The sequence below is a fragment of the Pantherophis guttatus genome, chromosome 8, assembly GCF_059756535.1.
Source record: "Pantherophis guttatus breed Tessera chromosome 8, ASM5975653v1, whole genome shotgun sequence".
NCBI lineage: Eukaryota > Metazoa > Chordata > Lepidosauria > Squamata > Colubridae > Pantherophis > Pantherophis guttatus.
Window position 1 is genome coordinate 49,363,395 of NC_142070.1, and position 17,210 is coordinate 49,380,604.

The following is a 17,210-nucleotide window of genomic DNA, read 5'->3' on the forward strand; positions in this document are numbered from 1 at the left end:
CCAATAAATTTAAAACCTTTGAGTTTAGAATAAAAAAATAAAAAAATATAAGGTTAAAGATTAAAAATTAAGAACAACTAAGAAAGTTTAAGATGCTTCAGGCATATTATGAACAATTTTTGAAAAAGGTTCATTTCTTATAGATAATTCATGAAGACATAGAGATAATAAAATGACTAAAATGAAGAAGAAAATAATGACTGAAACTACTATAGAAATTATTAACAGAATGGAAGTTTGTTCAGAATAGATAATATAAATAGGAAAAATATTACTGATTATTATTAGTGAAATGAAGTGAAGATAATGGAGGAACTGGCGCCTGAAAATACAACTAGAATGGCTTACAATTTAGAAATATGCAGACAGATATAAGAACTAGGACTATGTTAGTAATATTGCTACCATTAAAATCAGAAAATTTTAAGGTAATATTAAATCAAAAGGAAATTAATATTATATTTTTACAGGATTCATTATCACATTAAGAAATAAGTTAGGTTTATACCAAATAGTAAAGGATAAATACATTATGCCACATGTCCTATTAAAACTCCTTATTTTAAGAAAACAACATTGATATTTTTAAATAAACTGAATCATACTGAAACAATAAGAAAAAAAAGATATTGCAAATAAAGTAATTCATTAACTCTTTATTGTTTTAAGGTGGACCATTTAAATGAAATTTCATTGATTAAAGATTGTTGTTCAGTTAATTTCTAATACACTAATTTTCTGTACATTTAGAATATTGTGAATATGTCACAACCAGAAGTGCATGATAACACTTTAGTACTTCTTGGTTTTCTATACAAGATTTTCATTGGGAATTCAGATCTCATAAAATTGCTGAAATATAAAATCCTATTCAAACTTAGCGGATATAGAAACTGTAATTAGAAAACAACTCTCTTATTTTTGCCATTAAAGATAGATAGATCTCTGTCTCTGTCTACCATGTTTCCCTGAAAATAAGACCCTGTCTTATATTTTTTTGAACCCTGAAATAAGTGCTTGGCCTTATTGCCATGTGCTCAAAAGCCCGATTGGGCTTATTATCAGGGGATGTCTAATTTTGGGGGAAACAGGGTATCTAATCTATCTTTCTTAATGATGATGAAACAGTAAGTTTGCTTTACCCTTTCCAGGAATAAAGAGAGCATTTCTGTAATATTGTTACTAGAAGCTCAGTCCTTTAGAATTGCTAACAAAATTAAAACACAACCTTGGAGTTTTTAATATGCTGATCCACCCAAGCAGAGTGTAAGAGTAGACCTCAAGCCATTTCTTAAGGGAAGAAAGGCACATAATTCTCTGCTGACTCTTGATACCTGAGAGCACACCCTCCATCTCTCTGTCCCTGCTGTGTGTAAGATGCCTTTCTGCCTTGTGTTGTTCTGGTCACCTGCTGTAGAATTCAGATTGCAAGCAAAATGAGAGCAAGAATTTGTTTCAGTGTAAGGAGCAGGAAGAAGGGTTGGAATCTGTGGGCTAGCTCATCCTATCTCATGTTGTCTCCGACAGATTTCTCTACTTTACAGTGTCAACCCTCTCATTTGTTTTATTTATGCTGCTGTTTACAGCAGAAACACACAAATTTTGACTTCTTTCTCTGGGACAGAAATGAAAACCTCAGGACTTCCACTTTTCTCCAGAAGGAATCACAGATTGCTAAAACTGGAGAATTGTGCAGATACACATACTAAGATTTTTCACAAGATAGGGGGTAATTGCACATCTGGTGGACTAAAAGTATTTGAAGCCAAAATAATATCACAGCTGTCTTAGGCCTTCCAAATATGTGCACATAAGAACTTAGAACCATTAGAAGCTTTAATCAAACTACCCAAGAAACCATTTTTGGTTCCTCATTGTGTTCTTTTAGGCTGAATATAGAATGGTTCTAATTAAAACTCATGCCCAAATGGCACATGGTAGTTACCAGAACAAATAAATTTTCAACCAAGGTTTTCTGGTTTCTTTGACTCTTCAAGATAAATTCTAGACTTATTGGCAAAAATCACTTGGTGCCACCCTAAGCCATTATGGATTCCCCTTTGATGTTTTGGATCCAATGGAATTTGATCAGGCCAAAACATATTTCCAACAATATGCCAGAGATATGCCCTACAAAATGATTTTTGCCAGGGTCTACTATATATTAATTTAGAGAATCCATAAAAAAAGGGTTGCTTCCATGCATTACCTCCACAGAGTTGTCTCCTAAGACATCAGAAGAGCTTTTACACTTGTTTGCTGTAATGTTCTCTCCAGCACCCTTTTTGAGAAGGGTGGTGTTGCCTTATTTTGGCTTCCAAATCTTAATATTACCAGAAGTGAAAGACTGGGATCATACATTTAATTCTAATTGAACTGATTTCTTCCTTTATAGTCCGCTTGTGGCAATGTAGAGACTCTAGCCTGATTCTTCTTTTAACCTACAGGCCACCCCACCCTCTGCCAGTCCTTCTCCTACAATATACATATTGTCTCTTCTTTTTTCTTTCTTTCTTCCTCCTCCTTTTTTTCTTTTTAAATATACATATACTGTTCTATGCATAAATGTTTTGCTACTTCTTTGTTACAGTCAGTTAGATAATAATTTTCATAATCTCAACAAACTCTAACAGGGTTTCAGAAGGCTTAACATAAATTAACATAGCTTTACATTCTCATGCAAGTTTTACAAATTCTATATTAGTTATGTTCTTTTCTGGTTATCTGTCTTGGTTATCTATAACATTTAAATTATTCATTATAAATTAATTGATTAAAATTGATTGCAATTTTATAAGTTTCTCTCAGTTTTAATTATGTACCTCACAATTTTAGGTTAGTACATTTGTCTTTACCTTATTTTGTTCTATCAATGTAATATTTTATTTTTATTTATATTTTACAGTGATTATAATTATTTCTATGACCAAAATAAAATAGAAAATATGAATGCATGTAAAGATGCATTATAGAAAGAGAAAAGAATGTCTGTGTCTATGACTGTGCATGACACACCAAAGAACCAAGAGCAAGTAACATGAAGTTATTTCGGAATAATTTCTTTATTACCATTTGCCTAGGGACAGAAATCTGGCCAGACTAAAGCAATTATCTGCATAACTATAGATACTATCTGTGAACTCTCTCTCTCTCTCTCTGTGTGTTTGTGTTTATCTGTCAGTCTGCCTATGCTCCCGTTCTTGCCTACCAAACATTCCAAGGTCCACTGTCTCTTTGCCCTTTGGGAAGGAGCCCTCCCCTCTCACAACTCCAAACTACATTCCATCACAGTGCATGAGCTAATAGCCCTATCAGATGAGAAGGGTATTTGAACTGGACCAATTGTTCTAGTAATGCAATCATGCTTTCCACTGACAGAATTCCTTTTTCAGAAGCTGACCTGAGGAGGAATGCTCAGAAATTAGTCATTCCCTGGAGTAAAACGAATCTCTTGCATAATCATGCAGCATCTATTAATGATGCCTAAGACATGTTCTAGATGTCCTTCTTTGGAGTACTGATTATATAATGAAGAGGTAATCTTTTATGGTTCCTTTATGCTTTAGGCAGCAAATGCAGTTGCTATGGATACACAATCTTGTGTTAGTATTTCATACTTAAAGATTTACTATCTTTACACCTTTGAGCATTTCTGTTGTTGTGAAATGCACGTTTCGCTGCCTTAGAAGACTGCAATATGGGAAAATTATCTAAAAGCATCACAACTAAAAGAAAAATAGAATAGTATTTACTTTACTTTTTGTGAATATGAGATTTGAACTAGATCTTTACTGAAGCAGAATAAAGAGACTCAAACTGCATCCTTTAGATATATATTATCCATTAAACAGATAAACATAGGAAAAAGGATTATTTTTAGACAGATAATACTCCTTATTTGAGATAGTGAAGCAAACACTATAGAGGCATCTGCAGTAATATATAGCACTAAAGAAGGTGTTTAGAAGAAAATAGTACATATTTTGCTCATTAATTTTATTTGAGGTACCAGAATTTGTGTGCAAAACTCCAGATGGCAGAAGAGAATTACCAAAATTTCTTAACTTTAATATCTAGCCATGGTAGACTTACCTTTTAGATCCTTTGAAAACAGCGAAAGAAATAAGTCATATTTCTTCATAACAATTAGTAAAAGCATCCAGAAATTTTCCCTCTTCTTCTATTACTAACAATCCTTCAGGTATAATTACCTTATACAATGTTTAGTTCTTATATGTATTATCCAGTTATAGATAAACTGCCATCTTGAAGCATATTGCATTTTCTTTATATACAAATCTCCCAAGTGGATAATTATTTGCTTAATAGGTTAAAAAAACTTTGCTTTTCCAATCGCTGAAATTTTAAAACATGGGATGAATTCAAACCTATATAATTAGGTTTTAGAATGTATTTTATTCTCCTTATGTATATTGAGAGCATATGCACCAAAGACAAATTTCTTGTGTGTCCAATCACACTTGGCCAATAAAGAATTCTATTCTATTATATTTTGCATCCTTTCTGTTTCCCACTGCATCTCTCTTAACAGCTCTTGGAAGGCCTTCAGAAGAGACCAGTTGAAACATTCCAGATATATATGCAATTGTTCCTGTCAACAAGAATATGAACTAGGTAAATATCAGTGAAGCAGGTTTTATAATGATAACCAGAAAATTAATTTATTTAGTCTAGCAGTAGTGGGATTCAAATCCCATCGCTACAGGTTCGCTTGTGGGCATGCTTGCATGCGCAACACTTCTGCACATGCGGAGAAGCTTCTGCGCATGCTCAGAGACGTCTGGGCGGGTGGGTGGAGCCTCCTCTGCCGCCACTACTGGCTCGCCCGATCCGAGGTGAACCTGTAGCAACCCACCACTGAAGTCTAGTGACTACTTAGCTCCAATAAAAGAGAATATATGTAGCTCAGGGTTGAACAGTGGTGTCATTGGTGCTCTCTGAGCTTGGTTTCATGACCAAATTAAGTAACATCATAAATGCATTACTCATTACCCAACTTAGCTAACCAGTAATTTGTTACCCAACTAGGTAACATTATCAGGGCTATTAGTGCTGTAACTTGATGATGTTGCCTAATTGGATAATGAAAATCTGCAAGCAAACAACCAAGCTCAGGCAGCACCAAGGACGTCCCAAATAGCTAGTTGTATCCTACAAGAAGATACTAGACCATGTGATCATTGCATATGTACCGTTGAACAGAAAAGCAGAAGGAAATGACTTCATATTAGTAAACTCTTAGACCAAGGAAGCCACTTCTCAGAAGTATCCACGGTCATCCGAGAGTGGTCTTGGGTTCTTCCTAGCTGTTCCTAATCGAGCTAGCTAATCAGCTGCCAAGGAACCCACTTTGGCAGCAAAATCAGCTGTTCTTTGCCACTTTGGAGCAATATTTGAAAATGGTTGGTCTTTTGCCTTTCCTCCCTTTTAATAGCATGCTTATAGCAACCTGGATATTCCTTAAAAACTGTTTATTTTTTGCATTACTTACTGAAATTATCATGTAATATTCTGTGGTCATGAATTATTGCATTCAGTATTGTGAAATATAATAATCTTATAAAGAGAAGGCAATATTTCTGTAAATTTGCATTCTGGTTGTGAAGGAAAGGGTAAGAAGCTTGTCTATATTATATATATGAAAAAAGTCAGATTATTGATGATGGAAATGGGAAGGACTACAAATATTAGCTAGGCTTTGTTCTTGCAAGTTAACACCCTGCCATGGCTCTATTTGTACATTCCTGATGTGCATTGCCAAGACAAATAAATACTGTTGAACAAGCATGGACAACACCCGGAAAGCTGTACTAATGTTACACCATTACCTTGTCTAGTTTGACTGTGTTTTGCATGAATGGCAACATTACATTTACTGTAAGAATTATATATGTATCTGAAAATATCATTGGCTTTTTTTCAGAAAAAACCAATAGTTTTTGTTTTCTCTCATTTTGACCTGGAAGCCTCTAAACCTTCCCCAATTAAATGCAGTCCAGAGCAATGGAAAATATGATAGTCAGCTATGATTCTTTAAAACTTTCTACAGGGACTAGCCTAACATACTCTTAGATAATTGGTCCTATTTTAAAATTGTATTTATTATTACATTTTATTTGTTTTAAGAAATGATTAATTAAAGAAGTACCTTCCATAGTTTAAACCATTTGAGTTAATTCTTACCTTGGCTAAAACATAGACATTTTTGCTGTGGGACATAATTGTAAGTATGTTTTCCCAATTTTATTCCTGTGACTGACAATTTTCCGTAATATCTTAATGTTTTCTAGTACACTGGAAATGGCATTCTACATAATAAGAAATTGAAATCCTAGGTTAATTGTAAATCACAAGGACTTGAGTAGGAGAATTTAATTCTTATCACAAGTTGCACCTTTGGTTGAGAACAGTGGTGGGATTCTGGGGGTTCTAGGGGGTTCGGCCGAACCCTTTGTTAAATTGCTGGCTTGCCCCGCCCCTTGCCCCGCCCCTCCGCACTACTATTTATTCCCAATAAATGGGGCGAGTGAGCCAGCAATTTAACAAACGGTTCGGTGTTTTTTTGTAATTTATTGGCTCCGCAGCACACCGAACTGTTTTTTAAATTGCTGGCTTGCCCGCCCCTCGCCCCGCCCCGCCTCCCACCCGCGCAGCGCCAGCTTACCCTAGTCAGGGGTAGGCAATTGTGGCTCTTTTACAACCTGTGGACTTCAACTTCCAGAATTCCTGAGACAGCTTGGCTGTCTCAGGAATTCTGGGAGTTGAAGGCCACAGGTTGTAAAAGAGCCACAATTGCCCACCCCTTCCCTAGCCTGAGTTCCGCTGCCTGGGATCCACGTGGGCTACCACGTGGTTCCCTACCGGCTCCGGACGCAAGAGAGCAGGATGGAGAAAGCAGCTTCCACGCCTTCACTCACCCTCACTCTCTGCTCTGTTGGATCGCCGGCCGTTCGCTTACCCCGCCCACTCCCAATCTATTGCTGCCTCCAGAGTCCCAGCTGATGGCTAGAGAAAAAAAAACTTCAAATTCTTGCCGCGGGGCTTCAAAGGGCCGCCCTATAGCCAGTGGTGCAGCCGAACCATTTGTTAAATTGCTGGCTTGCCCCACCCCCTCCGCACCACTATTTATTGCCAATAAATAGTGGTGGGCAAGGGGCGGGCGAGCCAGCAATTTAACAAACGGTTCGGTTTTTTTTTGTAATTTTATTGGCCCACAGAGCTTCAGCATAGGCTAATTAGCCCCTTGATTCTATCGGCCTCCCGGCTCTCAGCTGATTTATCTCAGCTGTTTTGCTCAGGGCTCTGCTGCTTCCTTGCAAAGAGTCCTGAAGCAGACTTTTTTTCCCTTAGCTCTGCTGAAACACGAAACTGAAACTGCTTTGCTGTTGCTGCAATGTTGGAAAATTAGGCAGGCAGAATTCTTTTCTTTTTCCTCACCAAAAAAGGTAGGTGCAAACAATGGGAAATTTAGGGAAAGATTTTAAAACAAAAAAGAAAAAAAACTCTATTTAACTAGGGAATTGTAATAATTGAGATACTATTAATTGTATATTTCTGAAAGCAGAAATGGTTAAGTTGTGGTTTGGAGGAATATATGGGGGAAATTATTTGGTTTATTATTATTGGTAAATATAATTAATTGATTTGTAAGAAATTGGATTGCATGGAAATAATTGGAATATTCATGTTCATATTGATTAATATACAAAAAAGGTAGTTATATAACTAATTGATTTATATTAAAATGTTGAATTTATTTTAAACAACTAATATTACATAATTAACCAATGTGAGGATGGATGTAAAAATAGATGACAATGGGAAGGGGTATAATATAGAATAGAAGGGAAAAATTGAATTTGATTAAGATTAGAGATGAGGATGAAGGGTAATATTGGTTTTTTTACAAAAATAGATGAGGAATAAATATGGCAAAAAGGAAATATAGAAATTGTAAATTTAATTGAAATGACTAAACACTGTTTAAATTTGTGAACCGGCCAAATACTCTGTTCAAAGAAAATAAATTGTATGTTTGTATGTGTGTTTCTAATTATTGTTATTTATTCATTTTTGTTCTCTTTTATTCTTTAAAGTTTAACAATTCATTCTTTATCTTAATATCTTTATATTTGTTTGGGGTTGGCTTTCTTCCCTTTCATCTTTTTTATTGTACAGCAATCTTTCTCCTCAAACCTACCACCTCTCTCTTTTCTTTCCTTCTTACTTTCTCTTCCTCCCCCTCTTCTTCTCCTCCCTACTTCCTCTTCCTTTCTCCTTCTCCTCCTCTCTTCCTCCCTCTCTTACCCTCCCTCCTACTCTAATTTCCCTTCCCTTCCTTCATCCCTCTCTATTGCTGTATCTTTTCATGCATATGGACTACTCAGAGGGCTGAAAAAGTTATTTCTGATTGGTCCTCACACTTTTGACCAGTCTTCGAACTTACGACTGTCCTCACATTTTACGTTTTTGCCCTATCTTGTCACCATGGTGAAGAGAAGCAGTTGTGAAATGAGTGACATGGTTGTTAAGAATGCTACAATGGGCATAAATGATGACCAGTCATAAGTGCGAAGACCGGTCAAAAGTGCGAGGACCTGTCAGAAATCACTTTTTTCAGCCCTCTGGGTAGTCCTTTTGTGCATATGGATTACTCAGAGGGCTGAAAAAGTTATTTTTGACTGGTCCTCGCACTTTTGACCAGTCCTCGAACTTACGACTGTCCTCACATTTTACGTTTTTGCCCTATCTTGTCACCATGGTGAAGAGAAGCAGTTGTGAAATGAGTGGCATGGTAGTTAAGAAAGCTGCACGGGCATAAATGTGAGGATGGTCATAAGTGTGAGGACCGGTCAAAAATGCGAGGCCCAGTCAGAAATGACTTTTTTCAGCCCTCTGAGTAGTCCCTATGCACATAGCCACGCCCACCCGGTCACATGATGAGCTAGCCACGCCTACACAGTCACGTGACCAGCTAGCCACGCCTACCCAGTCACATGATTGCCAAGCCACACCCCCAACTAAGCCACGCCCACAGAACCTGTTGTTAAAAAATTGAATCCCACCACTGGTTGAGAATATGATAGTCTTAAAATTGTCAAAAGTTCAATGAAACAAGCTTCCTTTTATAGAAGTAACCTAAGATGTATTGCCCATTGTAATCTATCATAGGAGACATGGTGAGGCTTACTATGGTGAGATATCTTTACAGAGTATAAATTAGGCATTTCTTTTACTGAAGCTACAATCTTGGACAAAGAGAAGCAACAATTGGCATTTGATTATGCTTCATTAAAGTTGGCATATTGAACAAAAGCTATTATAACAGAAAAATTTAGAATACATTGCAAGGCAAAAAAGAATGCAGATAACATTTAGAAAATAAGATTCATGAAGTTGGGGATATCGAATATAATATAAGCAACGTCATTTTATATTAGTCCTAGATCCATTTATGGACTAGCCATTAGGCAGTAATTTGCTGGAGTTACTTAGATTCCATTAGTGATATACTGTAAGAAGACTTCACCAACTGTCAGGACCCCAGAGATCCCTATCAGAACACTGCCATTCTGGTGGAAGGGGGAAACCTTGGTATTTTTATGATCTGTTACTTGCTTTGGTCCTTATACACTTTGATGTATCTTCCTGGGAATGGGAGAGGAGAGGAATTAGCTTGGGGCCATCTGTTTTGTCTCAGAAGAGACGAGAGCGCGGTGCCTGAGAACAACTTCTTATCATCTTCTCAGCTCGAAATTCCCACAACAACTTTGTACCTGGGGATTGGCTCACATCAGACTGAGCAATGGAGAGGGGTTTGATGAACAACTTTTAACCTAACATATTCACACGGGAACTTCAGATCCTGCCTTTTTTCCTTGCTACCACTATCTTCTAATAAAGGTTCCTTTTGAAATGCTGCCAGTTTCAAGAGTTCTGCTTTGTTGAAGGGATCATTGAGGCAGGACCTCAAACAATCTGCCAGTTCAATTGAGAAATGTTTTCTTGCATTGGACAAGAACATGTTTTGGGGCATCCTGCATGTCCTTTCCCTTCCAATAGTGGTTAATAAGATGCCTTTGTGGTATAAATAAGAAAAAGGCATTACTACCACTACAAAATTTATCTTAATGAAACCAATCAAATAGAGCATATATCTGCACCAAAAAAAAGTCAATTTAAGTGCTAATAGAATTCTTAGATATGTATTGGTCTATGACCCTAATACAAATTTAATTGAAATATCTTATATGTATTTGAAAGTTGGTTAGTGGGAAATGGCTAGATTCTTCTTGTTCTTTCAAATCCAGCGAAATAAGCATTCTCATGGGATTTGCTTCCTTTAAAGTTGTTATGCTTATTTCATGGGTTCAATTTCAAAACTATTTCTGCTAAAAAAGGCAAATATGTTTGAGCTATGATTGAATTAAAAACAAAAATTGAAGCAAAAAAACAAAACCCTTCTGAATTTCCAAAAAGAAAAGGAAAACTTATCAGATAAGACTTTTTTTTTATCTGCCAGAGAATAGACACTTCAGAGGAAGAATAGCTCATAATGAAAAATCTAATGAAGAAAAGTGGACCAGACACTCAGAACATGGTTGGCAAAGTGAGAAGGCTAGTCTCAGAGATACAATCCTTGTCTTTGCATAGAAAGGAGGAAACTATGGTAAGACATTATGGTTAAGATTTAAAACTAAATCTAATTTTCTTTACTGAACAATTACAGTAAAAATGAATTAGCCAGTTTCCAAGAAAGAATACTACTGGTGAGGGAGGTGGGAGGTTTGGATGTTTCTGTTAGTTCAAGGACTGAAAATATATCGCTCACCACCATCTATTTTGTTGCCACCATATTTCTACCATATCTGAATGAGAGATTGTTTAGGACAGAAGTGGGGAACTATGGCCCAACTATGGCCCATTTATGACTTGTGGACTTCAACTCCCAGAATTCCTGAGCCAGCATGGTTCCCCATCCCTGGTTTAGGGAAATGGAGGGAAATAGAAGTGGCTTATACACTGTAGAATCTTTCGCATGCTATTTAAAACCATGTATTATCCTTAAACTGATAGAAGTTGTGCATTGGCTTAAATTATCTTAATTGGGTGTATATTATTTTTGATTAAAAGAGAGAGAGAGAGAGATTATCATAATAAAGATGATAGAATTTTCCACAGGATTGTGCACCATGTATTTTAAGAATGAATGGTACTTAGACGCAGGAAAACAAACAAACAAACAAACAAACAAACAATTCATTTGGAAATATTTGGAATACTATATCAAAAATACTGGAGGGTCCAAATTATTAGGGATAATGATTATGTACCCATTCTATTAGATTAGATGTAGAATAATTTTGTCACTTTGAATGTACAATAATTGCCATACATTAAAATGAAATTTCATTGCATACAATTCTCAAAGGTCACCATTATTAAATTGCTGTACCATCATATGCATTGAGTTGAGCTAGAATTCACTTTTTCCTTTCAACAACATGAAATACACTTCTTAAAATGTGTTGCCTCCCTCCCTACTTCTTATATTGCACTGGGCTACTTTTTACAGAAACATTTTGTAGTGGTTTTTGAAATGTGCATCAGTCAAACATTTATATTAATTCATTACTAAACTATTCCCTGTAATCTAACACAAGTCTTAAGTATATTTAAATCCAATAAATTTTGCTTAAAAATCTTAAATTTATATTGGATCTTTATATTGCATTATATTCATAGCAAACATTACAGATTCTATGAAAAGCTTCAACCTGATGCATAAAAACCTAACATGTACAGTCTCCCATGTACAATATTTCCACTGTTAAAAATTACAAATTCCACATTTCTATTTTATTGAAAATATTTAAAGAATTGAATACAGATAGTCCTCAATTTACAATAGTTCATTTAGTGAGCATTCAAAGTTACAACAGCACTGAAAAAAGTTACTTTTGACTGTTTTTCTCAGTTACAACCTTTGCAGCATCCCCATGATCATGTGATCAAAATATAGATGCTTGGCAACTGATTCATACTTATGATGGTTGAGGTGTCCCAAGGTCATGTGATCACCTTTTGTGACTTTGGGACAAGCAAAGTCAACGGGGAAGCCAGATTCACTTAACAGCCATATTACTAACTTAACAACTGCAGTGATTCACTTAACAACTGTGGCAAGAAAGGTTGTAAAATGGGCAAAACTCACTTAATAAATGTGTCACTTAACAACAGAAATTTTGGGCTGAACTGTGGTCATAAATTGAGGACCACCTGTATACAAAAATGTTTTGGATTGTTAGATATTCTTTTATGTTTGAAACAAAGGAAACCTTCCATGAAAGGCAGGTACTTTAATTAAATTGAAGTCTGTGCCAGTTCAGTATCTCCTCTTGTACTTTGTCTGACAATTCTTTAAACAGAAATAAAAACCCAAGCAGATTTTCAGAAAGATTTTTTTTTTTAATTGAAGAAATTTATAACAATCCCTCCCATTCTTACTGGGCATTACAAAATGTTTTCCATGGGTGAAACACCATTATATAAATTTAGGATTTTACAATTTCAAACTGCAGAACCAAATATCCTCCCATTTCATTGTTTTTGGTGATTACCATGACATATTTCTTCTCTGAACAAGAGAAAAAATCATTCCAGACATACTTCTAACTAAGCTAAACCAGCTACAGGTACCTGAATACACTTGCAAGTGGATCATAAGCTTCCTAACAAACAGGAAGCAGCAGGTGAAGCTAAGCAGAATCGCATCAGATACCTGTACAATTAGCACAGGGGCCCCCCAAGGCTATGTGCTCTCCCCACTTCTCTTCTCTCTGTATACCAATGACTGCAGCTCTAACGATCCATCTGTTAAACTACTGAAGTTCGCAGATGACACAACGGTGATCGGTCTCATTCGAGACAATGATGAATCCGCATACAGATGGGAGGTTGAACAACTAGCCTCGTGGTATGACCGGAACAATCTGAAACTGAACACACTCAAAACCATAGAAATGGTGGTAGACTTTAGGAGAAACCCTTCCATACTTCCACCTCTCACAATACTAGACAACACAGTATCAACAGTAGAGACCTTCAAATTTCTAGGTTCTACCATTTTACAAGATCTATAATGGACAGCTAACATCAAAAGGTTAGGTTGTACGGAACCTCGGGCCCCAGGCCTTTGGCTGATGCTGTGCAATGCCAGGTCCGTGGTAAATAAAGCCCCCCTCATTTGTGATCTTATTCAGGAGGGGGGTGAGGACCTGGCGGGTATTACGGAGACCTGGTTGGGCCAGGAAGGGGGAGCCCCCCTTGTTGATATGTGCCCACCAGGTTTCCGTGCTTTCCATCAGCCAAGGTCTCAGGGGAGGGGCGGAGGGGTGGCGGTTGTTATTAACGAAGGTCTTGGACCGAGGGAGGCCACTGTTCCTCAGACGGCTGAATGTGAGTCCCTTCTTGTGAAGTGGGGTCATAGGATGCAGTTGGGCTTACTAGTCACGTACCTGGCTCCCTGCCACGTAGCAGCAGCCCTGCCTGAGCTGCTTGATGTTATAGCCGCGGTGGCTGTTGACACCCCCAGGCTTATGGTCATGGGGGATTTTAACCTGTCATCAGTTGGCGAGACATCTGAGGTGGCTCGGGAGTTCATGGCTTCCATGACGGCTATGGACCTGACCCAGTTAATTTATGGCTCTACTCACATGGGGGGACACACACTGGACCTTGTTTTTGTCTCTGGACAGTGGTTGAGTGATCTCGAGATAGGGGATATAGTGATTGAACCCTTGTCATGGTCAGATCACTCCCTCCTTCGCCTGGACCTTCGAACCGCCACACCCCGCCACAGGGAAGCGGAACTGACCAGGTGGTTCCGCCCCAGGCGTCTGATGGATCCTGAGAGATTCCAGATGGAGCTTGGGCCATTTCCTGAGGTTCTGGCACACGACTCGGCTGAGGACTTAGTGGCCGCCTGGGATAGGGCGGTGGCTGATGCTTTAGACCGAGTCGTGCCTTTGCGGCCTCTGACCCGGCGCCGGTCTCACCTGGCACCTTGGTATACTGAGGAGCTGAGGGAGATGAAGCGCCGGAAAAGATGCCTAGAGAGCAGTTGGAGGGCTAGTCGTTCTGAATCCGACCGAACACTGGTAAGATCTCATATTAAGAATTACCTAGTGGCGATAAGAGTAGAGAAGAGTAACTACTTTTCTACTCTTATTGCGTCATCAGATAATCACCCAGCCGCCCTGTTTAGGGTGACCCGCTCTCTGCTCCATCAAGGGACGCGGGAAGACCCCTTGGAGGGTAGAGCTGAGGATTTTGTACAATATCTGTATGACAAAATTGCTCAGATTCGTGAACAGCTAGACTCTGACTGGATTGATCCAGAGGAGATGACAGGGGCAGGTCCTGAGAATATTATTTGGGAAGAGTTTGATCCTGTGACTCCTGAAAGCGTGGACAGGATACTGAACAGACTAAATGCGACCACATGTTTATTGGACCCGTGTCCATCCTGGTTGGTACTGGCCTCCCAGGAGGTGCCACGAGGCTGGCTCCAGGAGATTATAAATGCTTCTTTGAGTGAGGGTGTCTTTCCCACTGTCTTGAAAGAGGCGGTGGTGAGGCCCCTCCTCAAGAAGCCCTCCCTGGATCCAGCTGTGTTAGCAAATTATCGTCCTGTCTCCAACCTTCGCTTTGTTGCAAAGGTTGTTGAGAGTGTGGTTGCACGACAACTGCCTCGGTACCTAGATGAATCGAATTATCTAGATCCGTTCCAGTCAGGCTTCAGGCCCGGGTACAGCACAGAGACAGCATTGGTCACATTGGTTGATGATCTCTGGAGGGCTCGGGACAGGGGTTGCTCCTCTGTCCTGGTCCTACTAGACCTCTCAGTGGCTTTTGATACCATCGATCATGATATCATGCTGCACCGGTTGGAAGGGTTGGGGGTGGGGGGCACTGTTCTACAGTGGTTCTCCTCCTTTCTCTCTGACCGGTCGCAGTCTGTGTTGACAGGGGGGCAGAGGTCGACCCCGAGGCCCCTTATATGTGGGGTGCCACAAGGATCGGTCCTCTCGCCCCTTCTATTCAACATTTATGTGAAGCCGCTGGGTGAGATCATCCGTGGTTTTAGGGTGAAGTACCATCAGTACGCTGATGACACCCAGCTGTACATCTCCACCCCAGACCACCCCAATGATGCCCTCGAGGTGATGTCCCGGTGCCTGGAGGCCGTACGGATCTGGATGGGGAGGAACAAACTCAGACTCAACCCATCCAAGACCGAGTGTCTGTGGTTTCCGTCGTCCCGATATAGTCAGTTGGCGCCATCTCTGACTATTGGGGGCGAGTTGTTGGCCCCCACAGATGGGGTTCGCAACTTGGGCATCCTCCTGGACTCGCGGCTGTCTTTAGAAGAGCATATGACGGCCGTGGCCAGGAGGACTTTTTATCAGGTTCGCCTGATTCGCCAGTTGCGTCCCTTTCTGGATCGGGACTCGTTACGCACGGTCACTCACGCCCTTGTCACCTCACGCCTGGATTATTGTAATGCTCTCTACATGGGGCTCCCCTTGAGAAGCACCTGGAGGCTCCAACTGGTCCAGAATGCGGCCGCGCGGGTGGTGATGGGAGCAACGTGGCGCTCTCATGTAACCCCCCTCCTGCGCGAGCTGCACTGGCTCCCGGTGGTCTTCCGGGTGCGCTTCAAGGTTTTGGTTACTATCTTTAGAGCGCTCCATGGCTCAGGACCAGGGTACTTACGAGACCGCCTCCTGCCACCAATAGCCTCTCACCGACCAGTTCGCTCCCATAGAGAGGGACTCCTCAGGGTGCCGTCGGCCAAACAATGTCGATTGACGGCCCCCAGGGGGAGAGCCTTTTCTGTGGGGGCACCTACCATCTGAAACGGGCTTCCCCCGGAGTTACGAAACATCCAAGACTTACGCATATTCCGCCGTGCCCTGAAAACATTTCTATTCCAACAAGCTGGTCTGGCTTAACTCTCCCTTTTAAATTGGCTTTTAAACTGGCTTTTAAATCAGGTTTTAGACCTCTTTAGATAAATTTGGATGTTTTAATCTTTGAGCCTAAATTACTTAATCTGTTTTTTAATAGTTTTTAACTTCTATATGTATTTGTATTTATTATGGCTGTTCACCGCCCTGAGTCCTTCGGGAGTAGGGCGGTATACAAATATGAAAAATAAATAAATAAATAAATAAATAAAAACATCATCAAAAAAGCACAACAAAGAATGTTCTTTCTGTGCCAACTCAGAAAGCTCAAACTGCCCAAGGAGCTGCTGATACAGTTCTACAGAGGAATTATTGAGTCTGTCATCTGCATCTCTATAACTGTCTGGTTTGGCTCTGCAACCCAACAAGACAGATACAGACTTCAGAGGATAATTAGAACTGCAGAAAAAACAATTGCTATCAACCTGCCTTCCATTGAGGACCTTTATACTGCATGAGTCAAAAAGAGGGCTGTGAAAATATTTACAGACCCCTCATATCCTGGACATAAACTGTTTCAACTCCTACCCTCAAGATGATGCTATAGAGCACTGCACACCAGAACAACTAGACACAAGAACAGTTTTTCCCCGAATGCCATCACTCTGCTAAACTAATAATTCCCTCAACACTGTCAAACTATTTACTTAGTCTGCACTACTATTAATCTTCTCATCATTCCCACCACCCATTTCCTTCCACTTATGACTGTATGACTGTAATTTTGTTGCTTTTATCTTTACGATTTATATTGATATTGTTTCCTGATTGCTTATTTGTACCCTATGACTATCATTAAGTGTTGTACCTTATGATTCTTGATGAACATGTCTTTTTCTTTTATGTACACTGAGAGCATATGCAACAAGACAAATTCCTTCTGTGTCCAATCACACTTGGCCAATAAAAAATTCTATTCTATTCTATTCTATTCTATTCTATTCTATTCTATTCTATTCTATTCTATTCTATTCTAAAAAGACTGAAATATGCTCTGCAATTATGTTCTCATTCTCTCTTTCTCTCTGTGTGTTTATATACATTAATAATATGTTGAAGTTCTTTCTATTTTCTCAGATTTTATTCAATTGCTGACAGAGGTACTAAGTTGCCACTGTTCCTGTTACCCAAATAAGGAGAGTTCTCCAATGATGTCTC

General features: G+C 39.2%; 1 pseudogene; it reads left to right on the forward strand.

Annotated features, from left to right (window-relative positions):
• The first annotated feature begins 13,223 nt into the window (after positions 1-13,223).
• On the forward strand, positions 13,224-14,749 carry LOC148112626 (uncharacterized; annotated as a pseudogene).
• Positions 14,750-17,210: the final 2,461 nt, after the last annotated feature.